This window comes from Oryctolagus cuniculus, chromosome 10 (assembly GCF_051225735.1).
Source record: "Oryctolagus cuniculus isolate XC-2025 breed Fujian yellow rabbit chromosome 10, ASM5122573v1, whole genome shotgun sequence".
Taxonomy (NCBI): domain Eukaryota; kingdom Metazoa; phylum Chordata; class Mammalia; order Lagomorpha; family Leporidae; genus Oryctolagus; species Oryctolagus cuniculus.
This window is the reverse complement of record NC_142876.1, coordinates 2233286-2250712: the sequence shown is the minus strand read 5'-3', so window position 1 is coordinate 2250712 and position 17427 is coordinate 2233286.

Genomic DNA, 17427 nt, shown 5'->3' with positions numbered 1-17427 from the left:
AAGGTCCTTCATCCGTTGGTTCACTCCCCAGATGGCTGCAATGGCTGGAGCTGCACCGATCCGAAGCCAGGAGCCAGGTGCTTCTTCCCAGTCTCCCATGCGGGTGCAGGGCCCAAGCACTTGGGCCATCTACTGCCCTCCCAGGCCACAGCAGAGAGCTGGATTGGAAGAAGAGCAGCGGGGACTAGAATCGGCGCCCATATGGGATGCTGGTGCTGCAGGCAGAGGATTAAGCTACTGTGCCACAACACCGGCCCCCAAGTGATCTTTGACCATGGCACAGGGAGCTCAGTAAAGAAAATACCAACTCTTGACAGAGGGTGCTGGAACAGTTGGGATTCTATTGACTGAAACTTGGGCCCCTGTGTGTATCTAGTACCAGAGCAAATATTAACTTGATTGGATCATCAACTTTATGTCAAACCCTAAAAAGAAAGTTCTAGAAGATAATATGAGAAAACCTTTGTGACCTTTGGCTAAGCAAATAGTTCTTAGATACGATAAAAAACATCAAAGAAAAAAACCGGATATGTTGAATGGATTTTATCAGAATTTACAACTGCTGTTTGTAAGAATACTATTAAGAACATAAAACAAGGAGTGGACATTTAGGATGCCGGCTAAGACCCTTGTGTCTCATATCAGAGTGCCTGGGTTCCGCCCCTGCGCTCCAGGCTCCTGCTAATGCCAAGGCAGTGGTTATGGCAGAGGTGGTTGGGTCCCTGCCACCTGCATGGGAGACCTGGGCTGAGTTCCTGCCTCTGACTTTGCCCCACCCAGTCCTGGCCATTTTGGGCATTTGAGAAGTGAACCGGCAAACAGGTGCTCACTTGCTCTCTCTCTCTCTCTCTTTCTCTTTCTCTTTCTCCGTCCTTCCCTCAAATCAATAAATAACAGAGTAGAAAACATTTGCAAAATCGCTGTGATTTAAACAACTCAATAGCATACTTAAAGAACCCTCACAACTCAATAATATGAAAAGAAACAAACAACAGATCCGATACAAACATCTGGACATTCACTAAGAAAATATGTCTGTGGCAAATGAGCACCTGAAAAGATGCTGGAAGTCATTTGTCATTGGGGAATCCAGATGAAAAGCAAATGGAGATAATGCTACACATAAATTAAAAAGAGCCAAGAGCAAGACCCTGACTGCCAGGGAGGATGTGAGCAACTGGAAGCCTGGTTGCTGAGGGAGGGGCGTGGGGCAGTCTCTCTGGAGTGCTTGTTGGCGTCTCATGGACACACTGTTACCATTCAGTCCAATGATACAATGCCTGGAGATTTAGCTGAGACCATGAAATCATATCCACAGAAAGACGCCTATATAAATGTCGGTAGTGCTTTTTTTCTGTAGTAAGTCCAAATGGAAAATACAATCGTCCACCGAAGTGTGAACAGGTAGACAAGTTGTGGGACATTGGCACAGTAGGACACCACTCAGCAGCAGAAATGAATGAACTGCATGGATGAAGCCCAGATCCTTGTGCTGAGAGAGGCTAGACTCAAAGTCTACGCACTGTATGAGTCCAGTTATACGAAGAACAGAATCAGATTAGTGCTGCCAGCAGTTGGAAGAGGTGGGAGGGAGTGACTGTACTGGGTTGAAAGAGAGCCAGATTGGCCAGCACTGTGATGTAGCGGATAAAGCCACTGCCTGCAGTGCCGGCATCCCATATAGGTGCTGGTTTGAGTCCCAGCTGCTCCACTTCTGGTCCAGCACTCTGCTGTGGCCTGGGAAAGCAGTGGAAGATGGCCCAAGTCCTTGGGCCCCTGCACCCGTGTAGGAGACCTGGAAGAAGCTCCTGGCTCCTGGCTTCGGGTTGGTGCAGCTCTGGCTGTTGCGGCCATTTGGAGAATGAACCAGCAGATGGAAGACCTCTCTCTTTCTTCTTCTGCCTCTGCCTCTCTGTATCTCTGCCTTTCAAACAAATAAATGAATCTTAAAAAAAAAAAAAAAAAAAGGGAAACAGATTGTCTGTGTTGACTGTGGGAGTGTCTCCCAACTGCTTCATTTTGTCAAAGCCCTTAGACCTCTATACCTAAAAAGGTGAATTTTACTCTATGTAACTTACCTCAATAAATCTAATATTTGAAAAATAAAAAAGGGAAGAGATACATTTCTGATCGCTTCCTCATCTTCCATACAGACTTCTCTCCCTCCCCTCCCCTCCTCCCCTTCTCTCCCACCTTCTTCCCTCCCCTCCCTCTCCCCTCCCCTCCCCTCCCCTCTCTCCTCTCTTCCCCTTTCCTCTCCCCTCCCCTCCCCTCTCCTCCCCTCCCCCTCCCCTCTCCTCCCCTCTCCCCTCCCCTCTCTCCTCTCTTCCCCTTTCCTCTCCCCTCTCCTCCCCTCCCCCTCTCCTCTCCTCCCCCCTCCCCTCCCCTCCCCTCCCCTCTCCCCTCCCTTTCCCTCTCCCCTCCCTTCCCCTCTCCCCTCCCCTCCTCTCTCCCCAGCCCTCTCCCTCCCCTCCCCCTCTCCTCTCCTCCCCTCTCCCCTTCCCTCCCCTCCCCTCCCCTCTCCCTTCCCTTTCTTGTCTTCCAGCTTTGCGTAATGAGCAATGTTGGGAGGCTCCAGGGAGACCCATTCCTCCCTTCCTGAAGCCCAGTGTTGACTGAGGCAGAGGGACCACTGCTTCCCCAGGGCATGGTTTCTCAACCGCAGTGCCCTGGAAGGAGTGGTAATTACAGCAAATGAGAGCAGCGTCCCTCTCCTCCCTGGGTCTGGCAGAGGTGATCATAGTTTCAAGGGAGCCACTACAGGAAAGAGGACAGGAGGCCTAACAGGAGCTTTGTAGGATACTGTTACCATTTAGAGATTCTTTGTATATTTGAATTTAGTCCCTCCCTGCCTGCATCCCTCCCCACCCACATGTACTCATCCATCAGCACATCTGTCCGTCCATATATCTGCCTGTCCATCCACCCAGCACATATTGGAGAAACCCCTAGGGAGTGTCTGACACTCTGTGAGGCCCTGAGGATGCAGTGGTGAATACGTGCAAACCGACTCCCCCCCCCCCCCCCCCGACTCGACCCCATTCCGACAGGTATGCAGGAAACCCTGGTGTTAGACTCTTAGCTGAGGCTCTCTGCCCAGACGCAGGCCAGAGAGTGCTTCTCGAGTCATGTGATTGAAGGGTCAGTAGCAGTGAGCCAGGCAAGAAAACAGTGCCAACCCAGAGCCTTAGGAGGCTAGGATGGGTTGGGGAAGTGGAAGAAGAAGGTTAAGAACAGGGACTCAGTGTGTGTGTGTGTGTGTGTGTGTGGCTCTGATGGGCGGCAGGGTCAAGTTGCTGGGGACAATCGGAGGGGAAGACAGAGGTTACACACGGGATTTGCGACTCATTGCGGAGTGTGAACTCCTCTGGAGGACAAGAGGCTTAATGCCAGTAAATGTTTTAGGTTTTTCAGAAAAACACTCTTCTCCTGGAGGAGGAATCGCATTACAAAGGGGATCAAACTGAAGGCAAGAAGCCAGGTTTGAGGCGTATTTGAAAGTTGTGAACTGAATTTCTTTGGAAATGGGCTTCACCTTGCAGTGTTCACTCATGCAGCTGCTCTGGTTCCTGCAGATCACCACGGGCACAGGTGCCAAGCCTGAGTTAGCACCTGAGCAACGGGAGAGCAGGGTCCAGGGTGCAGGGTCCCTGGCACGGCCCATGCTGCTTAGGGCTGCTTGACTTGGTCCACAGACAAGGCCATGACCCAAGGTAGGCGTTTCAGATCACGGGCAAAAGCTGAAGAAGCGAACCTTAATTCGTCAGGGACAGATGTCTCAGCGGGCTCACCCTCCCTCTTCCCAGAGCCGCCACCAAGGTATCTGCTGCTTAATTAGGAACGTTGTAGAAGGCACAGCAGTGGGCCCCGCGGTCTGGATTCAGCTTCCTGCTCTTAGAGCCATGGCACGGTGACGGCCAAGGAATGGGAGTGGGGTCAGGGAGTCAGATGAGTGTGAGGTTGTGAATGTCATTTAGAAGGCACTTAACGTGTAAAAATCAATTATGTTGGCCGGAGCCGTGGCTCACTAGGCTAATCCTCCACCTTGCGGCGCCGGCACACCGGGTTCTAGTCCCGGTTGGGGCGCCGGATTCTGTCCTGGTTGCCCCTCTTCCAGGCCAGCTCTCTGCTATGGCCAGGGAGTGCAGTGGAGGATGGCCCAGGTGCTTGGGCCCTGCACCCCACGGGAGACCAGGAAAAGCACCTGGCTCCTGCCATTGGATCAGCGCGGTGCGCCGGCCACAGCGCGCCAGCCGCGGCGGCCATTGGAGGGTGAACCAACGGCAAAGGAAGACCTTTCTCTCTCTGTCTCTCTCTGTCCACTCTGCCTGTCAAAAACAAACAAACAAAAAAAAAAAAACAAAAAAAAATCAGTTATGTTGTACAGCTTGATGCACCCCAGTAAAACCACTGAAACTTTGTTACAAAAGCTCCTGGGAAATCTTGGAGTCTTGCACTCTCACTTACATACCTGCAGTCTGTGCTGCCTCAGAACATTGGGTCTTCTCTTCTCTCTGAGAGTATCAGAGTAACCTAGCAATCCCGGGCCAGGGCTCCTTGGAGCTTGCTTGTGGTCGTTGGATTTAACAGACTAGCTCAGTCGTGCAGGTTGTACTGGACAGAGCAAAATGGAAAAGGAGAGACCAGAAATCAATCCTGTAAAAAGAGGAGTGAGACCACCTAGAGGAGTGAGACCACCTAGAGGAGTGAGACCACCTAGAGGAGTGAGACCACCTAGAGGAGTGAGACCACCTAGAGGAGTGAGACCACCTAGCTCACTCTCCTGTGGTTCTGTGCGTAGCGCCCGGGCTGGCAGCGTGGGTGTCACCTGGATCTGGCTGCACGTCGTGGGGTCTCTGTGACAAATCCCCAGCTTTGTGGGGACTCCGGGCCTGGGATTATAACCTGGGCTCGTCCTGTAGGCACCCTGCTTGCAAGTATCCACATGGCAGATATTGCTACAGAACCAGGTCTCTGGGGTGACAGGGAAGTGGGTCCTGACGTGGTTGAGGCCGGGTGGTGAGCATGGTTATGTCAGTGAGAAGCAAGGCTGGTGCAGCAGCCCCAGGAGCCTCGGAGCAGAGTGGGGTCAGCCCTGCCAGCCACAGTGGCCCCAGGAGCCTCGGAGCAGAGTGGGGTCAGCCCTGCCAGCCACAGTGGCCCCAGAGCCTCAGGGGCAGGGTCGGGTCAGCCCTGCCAGCCACAGTGGCCCCAGAGCCTCAGGGGCAGGGTCGGGTCAGCCCTGCCAGCCACAGTGGCCCCAGGAGCCTCGGAGCAGAGTCGGGTCAGCCCTGCCAGCCACAGTGGCCCCAGAGCAGCTCACAGCCCAGGCATCTTGGCTGAACAGCAGGTGGAGTGGCCCCGGCTGACGCCTGACGCCTGACGCCTGACACCTGACGCCCGACGGCAGCAGTGATGAAGTAGGCTGAGGGCTGCCTCTTCTGCTTGCTCTGGGGAGCGCACCGAGGGGAGGTGGAGAGAGCTCAGATGGGGCTGAGACCGGCCTGGAAAGCCTTGGTGCAGCCCCCAGAGTGTGGAGTGGCGGAGGTGGCAGCAGAGGCCCCCGTCCCGGTACCTGGCTGCAAGGTGTGCGGCTGAGCGGGGGCCCTGCCCGGGCAGGCTTCTGTTGCTCAGGCAGGCGACCGGCCAGCCTGGAGTGGGGTGCTGGCGAGGGAGCGGAGGCCTTGGGCAGACTCTGTGGTCCGAGATCTTGAACACGGCCTCTGGGCCGGCCACCCGCAGGAGCTGCCTACGTGCAGACACCTCCCAAGGACTGCACCCGGGGCGGTCGCCCCTCCACGGACCCTGATCCCAGGTCCCACCCCTCAAGATTCTTTATTCTTGGGACACACACGGAAGGGGCATTAGGTGGGGGAAGGAACCCTGTTTGCTCGGGGAGGAACCTCACCAAGCTGGGTCCGTAGGATCCCAGCGCATCCGTGGCAGTGGATTCCAGGGCTTTGGCCAGCAGTGACCAAGTGAGCATGTCTGGGACCTGACTCAGTGATGGGGGGTCTGCCTGGGAGCCTGGGGTGGGTGGCCACTTGCTGGGCAGGCAGCTCAGGCCTGCGCTCAGCGGGGGCTGAGAGCTGTTGAGGGAGGTGTGGCTGCCTCCCGTGACGCTGACACTGTGGCACTGCGGCTCTTTGGAATCACGGGGCTTCGTTCAAGCGGGTTTCTCAGGTCTGCTGCGAGGCCCCACAGCCTGCATCTCTCCTGAGCCCCCAGGTGATGCGGGTGCTGCTGGCCCAGGGGCCAGGCTCAGGAAAGAGCTGCTGCCCAAGGCATGGTCTTCAGGGTCAGCGGCGTGGGGCCGACTGTGCAGCTGGACTGGACCTGCTGAGTGCAGGGTGCCCAGCCACCTCCTAGAACATTCTCGGGACAGGGTGGAGATGGGCTGGGAGGGCAGTAGCGCCCCCTGCAGGCTGGAGGAGAGGGGAGCGGAGTTCCCAGGTGTGGGTGGTAGGTTCTGGCAGCCCTGAAGCACACACAGCCGCAGGGCAGGGTGGGATTCAGAGTGGCAGAGGTCGTGGGGCTGTGGCGAAGGCTAGGAGGGCACCAGGTGTTCAGGAAGTAGAGCCGAGAGAAGTTTAGCAAGGTGCTGCCTGCCCTGTCCACGTGGAGACACCCGGAGTCAGGGACCATGACCATTCGGAGGAGAGGGTCCCTCCAGGAAAATCCGGCCTCCCTGGGACCGCTGGAGGTGTCCAGCCGATGACTTACAACCTCTCTTACTCGTCTCACGGCTGCCAGCATCGGACACCCACTCTTCAAGGTCTTTACTTTATTAACAAGGAGCGTTCTTGTGAAATCATCGTCTGCTACCCAGCTTCTGTCCATTCAGAATGGGCCATGGTTCTTAGCCAAGCAAAACCGGGTATTTTAAAAAATTAAAAGTCAAGGAATAAGTAAAGCAAAATACTTTAGTCTTTTTGCTTTAGCTCATTCTCAGTTCTTTTCTCCCAGGAGAACGAGGCATTCCTGCATTATTTAATTCCCACTTAGCTGCCACTGAGGACACACTTATGGGGGCGCTCTCTATAACTGCCAGTTCACAAGGATTTCCTGGCAGGCGATGGCGCCAGTTCCTACTGTGATACTAATAAGTCCAACTTTCTTTTTCACCAAGCAAACGTCTCAGCTAAGTAACCTGACCAGTACTTGGACCACTTTTCCCAGTCATTCAGGGGTTTTTGAGAGAGTAAGTCCTTTGGGTTATTAATGTTGGCTTTAAGTATGGAGAAACAACCCCATGATTATCAGTAACTTTTTCCATGTCTCTAGAGATTTATTTAAAAAGAACTCCAGGGGGCGTTGTAAAACCGTGCTCTAAATCCAGCAAGTGCCCGTCTGGTGTGCCTGTGTGCCATCAGGTGCCTTCGGAAACTCAGATCTGTCCTCAGCTGCCTTGGTTGTGGTCGACGGAAGGGAGGCAGTTTGTCACCTGCAGGTGCTGTGAGGCTGTCAGACCAGGTAGAAGTGAGTCAATATGTCACAGATGCCCTTTTGAAGAGCAAGGGTGTAAATTTGTATATGGAAAAAAATTAAAATTATTGAATAATTAAAGGTTTCCATTTTATAATAAAAATTGCAAACTGGCAATGCAATGAAATGATGGATAAGGCAGATGATGGCCAAACGTGGAAGGCCGTTCATCCCCGTCTCTCCCCCTCGAAGGGTTTGGTGTGGCTCCTCCTTTGGCTGCTCAGGAAGAAACATGACTGGATGCGTATGTGAATATTATGGGCGAAATGTGAACAGGCTACACATTGCTCAGCCTGATTGTTTTTTCATTCCTCAGTTTCTCTCTTGCCACTCCTCCCAGCTAGCCCGGGCTGAGTGAAATGTCACCCCGACATTACTGTGTGCCCCACGTAGGCAGCACTGGGTGCGTGGGTTGCACGGGGCCGATGCGTCTTGCTAATTCATCCAGTGAGATTTAGGAAGGCTTTCAGAGCACCTCCAGTGTCCCCACTACAAAGTCCTGCAGTGAGCACGCTCTAACGGATCCACTGAAACGCGTTCATGTGGTTAGCTTGGGTTCCTGAAGGCGGGCAGTTCACTTCTGGCTGGGGCTGTGGCCGTGAGCCCTCACACTTCAGAAAACCTCAGGTCTCCTTCGCAGTGTGACCAAGGAAAGAGTCTGGAGCCGTTTCTGTCCATTTCCCCACCTCAAGGCAAGCCTCCAGTCACAATGGGATTTGACTGACAGTGCATGGAGCCTGTAGATGAGTGACGGGGGTGGGGCCACATTGCTGTAGAGGATCTACGGTCTCCGCCCTCACTTCTCCCACTGCGCATGGGTGGAGAAGGGGAGGCCTGTTTCTCTTTCATCCATCATAGGGGAGCTGGCTTTTTATGTTAATTTTATAATGAAGTCCTTTATTGAACTCTTGCTGTTTTCACATTTCTCTAGAGTGTTTCCAAAAGTGAGACTTTAAAAATTCATCTTACTTGGGTCTTCATCTGAACGTCAGTTTCTGGACCAGGGGAAGCTCTCCTACTGCATCTTGGGTAATTTCTTTACCTCTAGTTTCTCCCTCCCTCCCTCCTCCCTCCCTCCCTCCTCCCTCCCTCCCTCCCTCCTCCCTCCCTCCTTCTTCCCTCCCTCCCTCCCTCCTTTCCTTCCTTCCTCCCTTCAATGAGGAGTTAAACACAGAGACGGAGAGACAGAGAGAGAGGTCCTCCATCCACTGGTTCACTCCCCAAATGGCCACATGGCTGGAGCTGTGCCGATCCAAAGCCAGGAGTCAGGAGCTTCCTTCAGGCCTCCCACGTGGGTGCAGGGGCCCAAACACCTGGGCCATCTTCTGCTGCTCTCCCACGCCATAAGCAGAGAGCTGGATCGGGAGTAGAGCAGCCAGGACACGAACCAGCGCCCATGTGGGATGCCGGCACTGCAGGCGGGGGCCTCGTACTAGGCCACAGCCCCTTTTGAAGATTTCTTTTGTTCAGATACGAGATGGGCCAGACTTTACCTTTGCCTCGCATTCCTCTTCTCCCCCCCCTCTGGTCTCCCCTCCTCCCTCCCATTCTGGAAGTTTCCTCCTCTCTCTGTTGCAATCCCACCAATCTTTTTTTTTCTTTTCTTTTTTTTTTTTTTTTTTTTACAAGTAAATTATAAGCAGGACTAAAGCCCCAGCAAGCAATGTCTTCTAGGTTGTGCCAGAGGCCGTCGCATGGTTGGAAATGGAGGACATTGTGTTAAAATAAATCAGGCGTAGAAATCAATAAAATAAAGCGGGCACAGAAATGCAAATCCCACACACGCTCACCCGTAAGTGGAAGCTACTTCAGTTGACTTCCTGGGAGTGAGCGGAACAGCGGTTCCCAGAGGCTGGGACGGCAGGAGGGAGGTGGCGGGGGCTGGGTGCCTTGTGCAGAGGTCCAGAGAGGGGGAGGGGTTCCCGTCTCTGCAGCCCAGCAGGGGACTGTGGTTTACAACTGGTGACAGATTTCATGAGGAACCAGAAGAGGCGAAGCTCCCAGTGCGAAGAAATGACAGTGTTTGCGGAGATGCAGAGGCCACAGCCGGGAGCTGACCAGACCCACCGCATGCACGCACGCACGAACGCACGCACGCACGCCCTGACCAACGCACACACGTGCTGGCGTCACTCTGAGATGCACAGGTGCCGGCAGAGGTCGCCTGTGAGAGCCTTCTGGTTCTCTGATTATGCCATTTCACACCGTGAGGGCAACGTCGTCTTGAGTCTCCTGGAATGTTAACTAAGCTCAGTGCTTTTTCTGTTCCCAGAGAGTCGTCTCTCTCTTTTTCCTGTTAGCATTTCTTGATCTTTGTCTTCCATTTGGCCCATTTAAAAATATATCTGGAGCTCTCTACACTGGATTTATGTTTTGGGACATTTCACCTTGCTGTTGTAGAGGGGTGCCAACTTCTCAGTCTAATTCCACGTCTTTTCTCTCTATTCAAACTCCAGTTGGGACTGTTTAGTGGCCGTGAGTGCTTGGTCCTGTCCTCTGTCCCCAGCCGTGATGATGTCCCCTGTGGACCACATCCTCACAGCTCCTCGGGCTTCCAGGCTGGGTCTGGGTTTGTGCTCAGTTTCCCCCACATCATTCAGTGAGAGACATCTATTCTAATGCTGATTTGCATGTCTTTTGTGCTTGGAATTCATTAAGATTTTACCAACTAAAAACCCCCCGCCTGCTGGTTTCCCAAGTCACTGCAGGACTTTGCACCTGCCTCCCGGCATCGTCTGTGAGGGACACACTGTCCGTCCAGCACAGCCACATCCCTCACGTCTGCCTCCGTCTTTGCTCCCATTTCCTCTCCAGACTCTAGGTCTGGGCTCTGCTGACAGTGCGTAGAGGAAGATGAAGTTTGAGTGGCGGGAGGGAGGGGCCTGGGGGTACCTGTCAGAGCACCCCCACTGGCGTTTGGCGCCTCGCTGTGCTGTGCGCTCACTCCCGGGTCCCGTGGGGCTGTTCACACAAGGCAGCACCCTGAGGCCTGCTCTAGGAGATGAGGTGTGACGGTGACTGGTTGACCCAGGCGTCATCTGCATCAACAAGACACCGACTCTCAGCTGGTCAGCACAGCTAGGCCCAGCACCAATTCTATGGACTGACCAGGGCTGACCTCTTTTTTAACACAGGTCACTCCCTGGCAGCTTCCTGCATACCAGGGCCCTTTCATACATCTACACGCCCATGGCTAGGGAGCAGAAAGTCACTTGGGTATAAATTTAGGTAAGCAGAGTTGGACTGGCATTACACGTAATGTAAAATAAAGCGTGAAGTAAAATCTTCACATGTAATTTTTGTGAATTATCAGTCGTATGGTGTCGTTTTGCTGCTGACCAGTTATCTGAGCAGCAGAGGTGATCATAGCTTAAACGTGGAGAGAGATGACAGAGGCTATTTCAAGGAATCGAGATCTCCTCTTAGCAACACGGAAGTGACGACATACTGGCCTGTTGGCTGCATCTCGGACACGAACATTACAAACTAGATGGAAAGAGAACTTAAATTTGCATTTGTTCCATGCTTGTTCTTGGCGCTTTACATATGGGAGCGCGACAACACAGGAGAGGCTGAAAGCACCCGAGTAGAAGAAAGGAGGAAAGTGGGCAAGACCCCAGACCCACCAGCAGCCGAGCGGGGCCTGCCTAGGCCTCGGGCAAGAGAGCAGCCCTCACGTAGCTCCTTCCCGCTGCCTGCGGCTGCGCTCCAGCGACTCTGCGGCCAAGAATGCCGGGAGATGCCGGGGACCGCCGTCTCGTGCAGAGAAGTTTGCTGCAGGAAGAGCTTGGGCACCCCCGCCTTCACCCCGCCTCCCTTGGCGTCCCCCACCTCTGCCCCTGCCTGCCAGCAGCTCCTGGCTTAGTTGCTCACTGCTGTGCTTCTGAAGGGGTCTGGAGTTCCTAGCATTGCACGTGCCTGTTTGGGAGGCCGCGGTTGGGCTGAGCAGCACACGAACTTTTCATAAGCAGACATTTACGCAGCCACACAGCAGACCCGACGCCCATGCGCGGAGTTCCCAGACAGAACTTACGGTGAGAAGCCATCTCACTGTAGTCCCTGTAACTCATTGGTCTGCTGTGGAAGAAACAACACCCTGGCCTGCAGCACAAACGTGGGCTGTTTGACAGCTTCTCGTTCACTCAGCAAGCAGGTATGGAGAGCACAGAGGGAGCCAGGGCTTGCGGCTGTGCATAGCCCACGTGTATGTGGCCTGGGTGCAGCTTCTCTGTGCTGTACACATTTGGTGGAAGATCAGTGTGTCCCTGTGTCGCATCCCTGGGAGGAAGCATGAGGGAGCAGAGCCCCTTCCCGAGGCCTGGGTGCTCCTGGCCCTGCCTTCTCCACCCGTCAGCAGGTAGGACTAAACCCCGTGGTCCCCGACTCTCTTGAGGCCGAATCAGCTTGTCTGTCACCCTGCAGGACTTCCCATGCTTTTGATGCCACGCCTTAGGGCTTAGCCTTCCTGTGAGGGTTTCTGAGTCTTTCAGTCTGGAAGTGTTTTTCCCAGAGGTGGAACGCAGGGTGAAGAAAGCACATTTGGAGGGCTGTTGAGGAGTTGGCAGTTACTCTCATTTCAAATTGCAGGATGGGACAGGAACCAAATCTGGGGCTGGGGGCCGGGGGGAGGCTGGGAGCTTTCGTCAGCTTTGATGCAGCTTTTCCTGTGAACGTCTGGACAGGAGTGAAGACACCGTGTCCTAGACCACCTGCCGCGCCACTGTGCGTGTCTGCATGGGCCGGGCCCCTTGGAGACAGACTGGGGAGGAAGTGCCCGCCCGAGCAACCTGGCCATGATGCTTGGAGCTCAGCACCTCTAGGACACGTGACTTTCAAGAAATCACACGTGTGTTTCTCCCCCTCAGAGACAGATTTCATAATAAAGGGCCGTGTGCTGGTGTCAGAGGTCTTGCTATTTATGGAATGTTCCGGGGCTTGGAAGTGTGGCAAAGACAAGACGGCACTTTCGAAGCAGTTCCACCATGAAGCTGTCGGTCTTGCTGCCGAGGACGAAGCTAAGGTTCTCAGTGGGTGTGGCTCACCCAGGGCCACACATCTGGGGCAGGGTGAACGTGGCCTTGATGTGACACTGAGGCTTTGCTTCTCTGTCTCTCCATCTCGGCCCAGCCTTGGCCACACGTGGCACAGTCGTGAGCAAACAGCCTTGCTCGGCTGCACCCAGAGGCAGGGCTGCAGGTGCTGGGCCTGGCTGGCAGCGCAGACGCCCTGGGCCAGGCCTGCAGGAAACACAAGCCGAGGGAGACAGTTCCCCCAAGGCTCTCCCTGGGACGGAAGACAGCGTCTCCTCCGATGCTTTCTACCAAAGCTGAGAAATGGTTTGCATACAGGGCCCAAGTTTGAGACTGTAACTGCACAGGTGACATCAGCAATACCTGTTAATATTGGAGTTCAAGCCGGCGCCGCAGCTCACTAGGCTAATCCTCCGCCTTGCGGTGCCGGCACACCGGGTTCTAGTCCCGGTCGGGGCGCCGGATTCTGTCCTGGTTGCCCCTCTTCCAGGCCAGCTCTCTGCTGTGGCCAGGGAGTGCAGTGGAGGATGGCCCAGGTGCTTGGGCCCTGCACCCCATGGGAGACCAGGAGAAGCACCTGGCTCCTGCCTTTGGATCAGCGCGATGTGCCGGCTGTAGCGCGCCGGCCGCGGCGGCCATTGGAGGGTGAACCAACGGAAAAAGGAAGACCTTTCTCTCTGTCTCTCTCTCTCACTGTCCACTCTGCCTGTCAAAAAAAAAAATATTGGAGTTCAGATGGACTTGAAAAAAGAAATAGTGAAGTCAGATAGTTTGCTCTGAGTGAGCAAGTCCACACCACACTTAGATAAAACGTGTCAGTGACAGAAGTGGAAGACAGGCCATTCTCTCGGCTTAATTAGCCAGAGGCAGCAGGCCTTGTGGGTGCACCCATGACATGCTAGAATGTTCCAGACCCCCGGCCCCCAGCCACCACGTGGAGTCAGGTGTCTGGAACAAGTGCGTTAATGGTGCTGACAGGTGTTCAAGTCCTTAGCAGGATGGTTCACAGTCTGATGAGATCAGCGAGGAGCGTGGGGGGAGAGCTGTGCTACCCAGGGAGGCCTTGCTGCTGCCCCGCGTGTGTCCTGCAGTTACAGGACACAGGACACAGCCCCTTCTAGAATGCTAGTGTCTCCCACATCAGCCCTTGCTGCTCTGACCTGCGATCTTCCTGCTGCTCCCAGCGCAGCCGCGGGCATTGGCGGGAGGTAGGCAGCCACAGCCCTAGGAGCCGTGGAAGGTGTTTGGAAGCTCCTGGCCTCCCCGTGTGGGGTCTGCGCACGTTTCTGTGTTCACACGCACACCTGGGTGAGGCGTGTCTGTTCAGAAAGGACTGCAAGGAGTAACCCTTTCTTGGTGTAGATTTTCTACTCGTCCCTAGAGGAAGGATTTGTGTGCTGACTCAAATGTGAGTGAATGGATGAGCAGACGCCTACAGGAGAGAAAGAGGACATCTTGAAGGAGATTATCAGTGTTGAGGGCCCCCTTACGATGCGTTGAGCCCTGTTTTCTTAGCAATGCTAAGGGTAAGCACAGTGATTACCTTAAATTCACATCGAGAGAGAGGATTAGAATACTAGAAATACCTATTCTGAAAGCCAGTCCAAAATTCCTGTGTTCTTACATCTGTTTGCTTAATTTCTATCACCTTTGACCTCGCTGGTCTTTCCTATGCATCTCATTTCTCAAAGTGTGCATGAGATCTGAAGAGCTGAGATGTGCTACCAGTCCTTCCCATGAAGCAGTGCGGTGTGAGGTCTTAGTGGGGGATTGAGTAGAATTTACTGTGAGAGCAGGGGAGTGGACCCAGCAGCCGAGTCGGGGCTCCAGGCCCCCGTCCTCGGCTTTCCTTTCTTCTGCATCTTCTGTGCTCCTGAGGGGCTCGCCGCACCTGGCAGCCACAGGAGCACCACGGTCCTGACGCGCGTGGACCTCACCACGGTCCTGACGCGCGTGGACCTCACCACGGTCCTGACGCGCGTGGACCTCACCACGGTCCTGACAAGCATGGACCTCACCACGGTCCTGACGCGCGTGGACCTCACCATGGTCCTGACGCGCGTGGACCTCACCACGGTCCTGACGAGCGTGGACCTCACGGCTCAGAGCATCAGGGCACGACGCATCCGTGAAGGCTTTGATTGGCGAGGCCAGAGGGGCCCATTTCCAGGCTGGAGCGAGGACTGCATGGATTCATGAGGATCTGCGTCTACGCGGCTTCGTCCCGGAGAAGGCAGTGACGCTGGGCAGATGAAACAGGCACTGAGCTCAGGGCTTTGCTCCACAGTGGGATCTCGGCGACTTCCATTTTGGAGGACACCCCTCTCACGGTGCCTGTGCCGGAGAGGCCTGTGCCGAGTGTCTGGTGCCCTATCACCGGAGGAGCACAGGTGGAGGGGAATCGCAGTGTCACAGGCGCCGCAGTCGTAAGGCGGGTGTCGCTGTGCGGGCTTTAGCCCTTGGCTTGTCCAGTGGTGATAATAATGCCCACTGCGTAGGCTGTTGTGAGGATTCAGTGGTGTGCACGTTCCCAGAGTGAGGCACTCCAGAAATTCCTTCCACATTGTGGCTAACCACGCCGTTGACTTGGTGAATGCTGGCGCGCTGCTGTTACCACACCCTCACATCTGGGGAGTGGTCCCTGCTGGATCAGAGAGCAGAGACGGGAGCAGGCCGTGCAGTGGGTGAATGAAGGTGATACTAGTTGCCGTGTGATACTAGTTACCGTGTGGTACTGGTTACCGTGTGTTGTATATTCTCTTCTAGACATTTCCTTTTGATACTATAGCCTGTGCATCATTAGAACTTAGGTATAGGACAGGAATCTTGGGCAATCCACAGCTCCTCCCCCCACCCCTCCCCCACCCCCCGCCTCTCCAGGATGTCCCTGAGGGCCAGGGAGGCCCTTGATGTGAGCGGATGGATGCAGAGGCTATGCACCCAGCAGAGCTCCCAGGGCTCCAGCAGTGGGTACGGGGTCAGAGCCTCACCTGAAAACCAGGGCCTCAGCGGGGCAGGGAGGGGGGACGGAGGCCTGGGGAAGCCCCTCTGCTGGAGCCAGCTGAGGACACGCCCTGGCGCCAGGGAGAAGGGCCGCGGGGAGGGGAGGCTATGATAGGGTCACCCTGAGTGTTCCCTGCAGAGACTCGAACTCCTTAAGACTGGGGTGCAGGCCCACCACACCCTGGACGCCTGGTGACCCTGCTGAGAGAGTGAGGACAGAGTGGGTGCAGGCCCACCACACCCTGGACGTCTGGTGATCCTGCTGTGATAAGCGAGGGTAGAGTTTTCCACGACTTGGGAACGAGCCAGGCCTCAGAAAGGAGAGGAGGCCGAGCTGGGGCCTGCCTGGTGAGTGCAGGGTCCCCTGTGGTGTGCAAGGCGAAATGCCGGTTAGGCAGGCGATGCCGTGTCCCAGGGGAAGGGTCACAGAGAGCCTGGGATGTGGGCACATGGAGCCTCCTGGCTGGGGCAGCAGGGAGTGGGCAGCCAGGAAGCCACAGTACTGCAGAGGGCAGGAGGCTGGCCAGGGCCGGGAGCTCCTGTCTAGATAGAAACTGCAGCAGAGTGGTACCCCTGCCTCACCCCTGCCTCTCCTCTGCCTCACCCCTGCCTCACCTCTGCCTCACTCTTGCCTCATCCTTGCCCACCCGGCCTCACACCCCCACCTCTGCCTCATCCTTGCCCACCCTGCCTCACACCTCCCTTTACTCCTATCTCACCCTTGTGTCACCCGTCCTTTTCCCTTCCTCACCTCTGCTCATCCCTGCCTTTATCTTTGCCTCACCCCTGCCTTCATCCTTCCCTCACCCCACTTCACCTCTGCCTCACCCCTGCCTCACCCATCTCACCCTGACTCACCCCACGTTGTCACCTCTGCCTCACCCCTGCCTTACCCCCGCCTCACCCCACGTTGTCACTCCTGCTTCACCCCTGCCTTACCCCCGCATCACCCCACGCTGTCACCCCTGCCTCACCCCTGCCTTACCCCTGCCTCACCCCACGGTGTCACTCCTGCTTCACCCCTGCCTTACCCCCGCATCACCCCACGTTGTCACCCCTGCCTCACCCCTGCCTTACCCCCGCCTCACCCCACGCTGTCACCCCTGCCTCACCCCCGCCTCACACTGTGCTCCAACACCAACAGCCACAGTCCTGTCCTGGGCTCCGCAGCCCAAGCCCCTGCGTGCCTCAAGGAGTGGCCGCTGACCCCACAGGACGAGCACCGTGCATCCCTGTGGGAGCAGCCGCTGTGCCCCAGGTGCCCTGCGACGGGGATTCATGAACACTGGGCACCAGAGACGGGGCCTGGCCTTCATCTTCCATGAAACGTGTTGTGTTCTCTCTCTGGAGATGTTTCTCTGCGTCTTCCATTCCTGATACATTGATCACATAGCGCTAATCCCATTAAAAAGCGGTTTTCTGTCCGTTTTATGGACTCCGCACAGGAAAGCCTTGCTCAGTGTAAAAATAAGGCAACCCAAGTGCATAACCAAGAAATTCCTGGCATCCAAAAATGATGCCGGAGCCCAAAGTCACCGGGTTATCCAGGCCACGGCCGCAGGGCACTCCTGACAGACTCACCGTGGCCGCGGGACTTGCTGGGATAGGAAAGCGGCTTCAGTAATTACAGCGCTGCTGAGACCCACGAAGGCGTGGCGGCGCCGGCGGCGCGGTGGCTGGGGATCCTGCCTGCTCCCACCCAGCGGCTGCTCCTCGTAGCAGAGGCCTCTCACCGGGTAGACCAGGAGTCTGGGCTAGGGAGAGGACGGCTTCTGCCCGTGAAGACTTGGAAGGCGTGTTCAAGCTTGCCTGTTCCCACAATGCCTGTAGGCTTGCCTAGCAGCACCAGGCTGAGCAGCACAGCTCACCTGAACCCGCAACGGGGAGCAGGACATCTGGGGGTCACTTA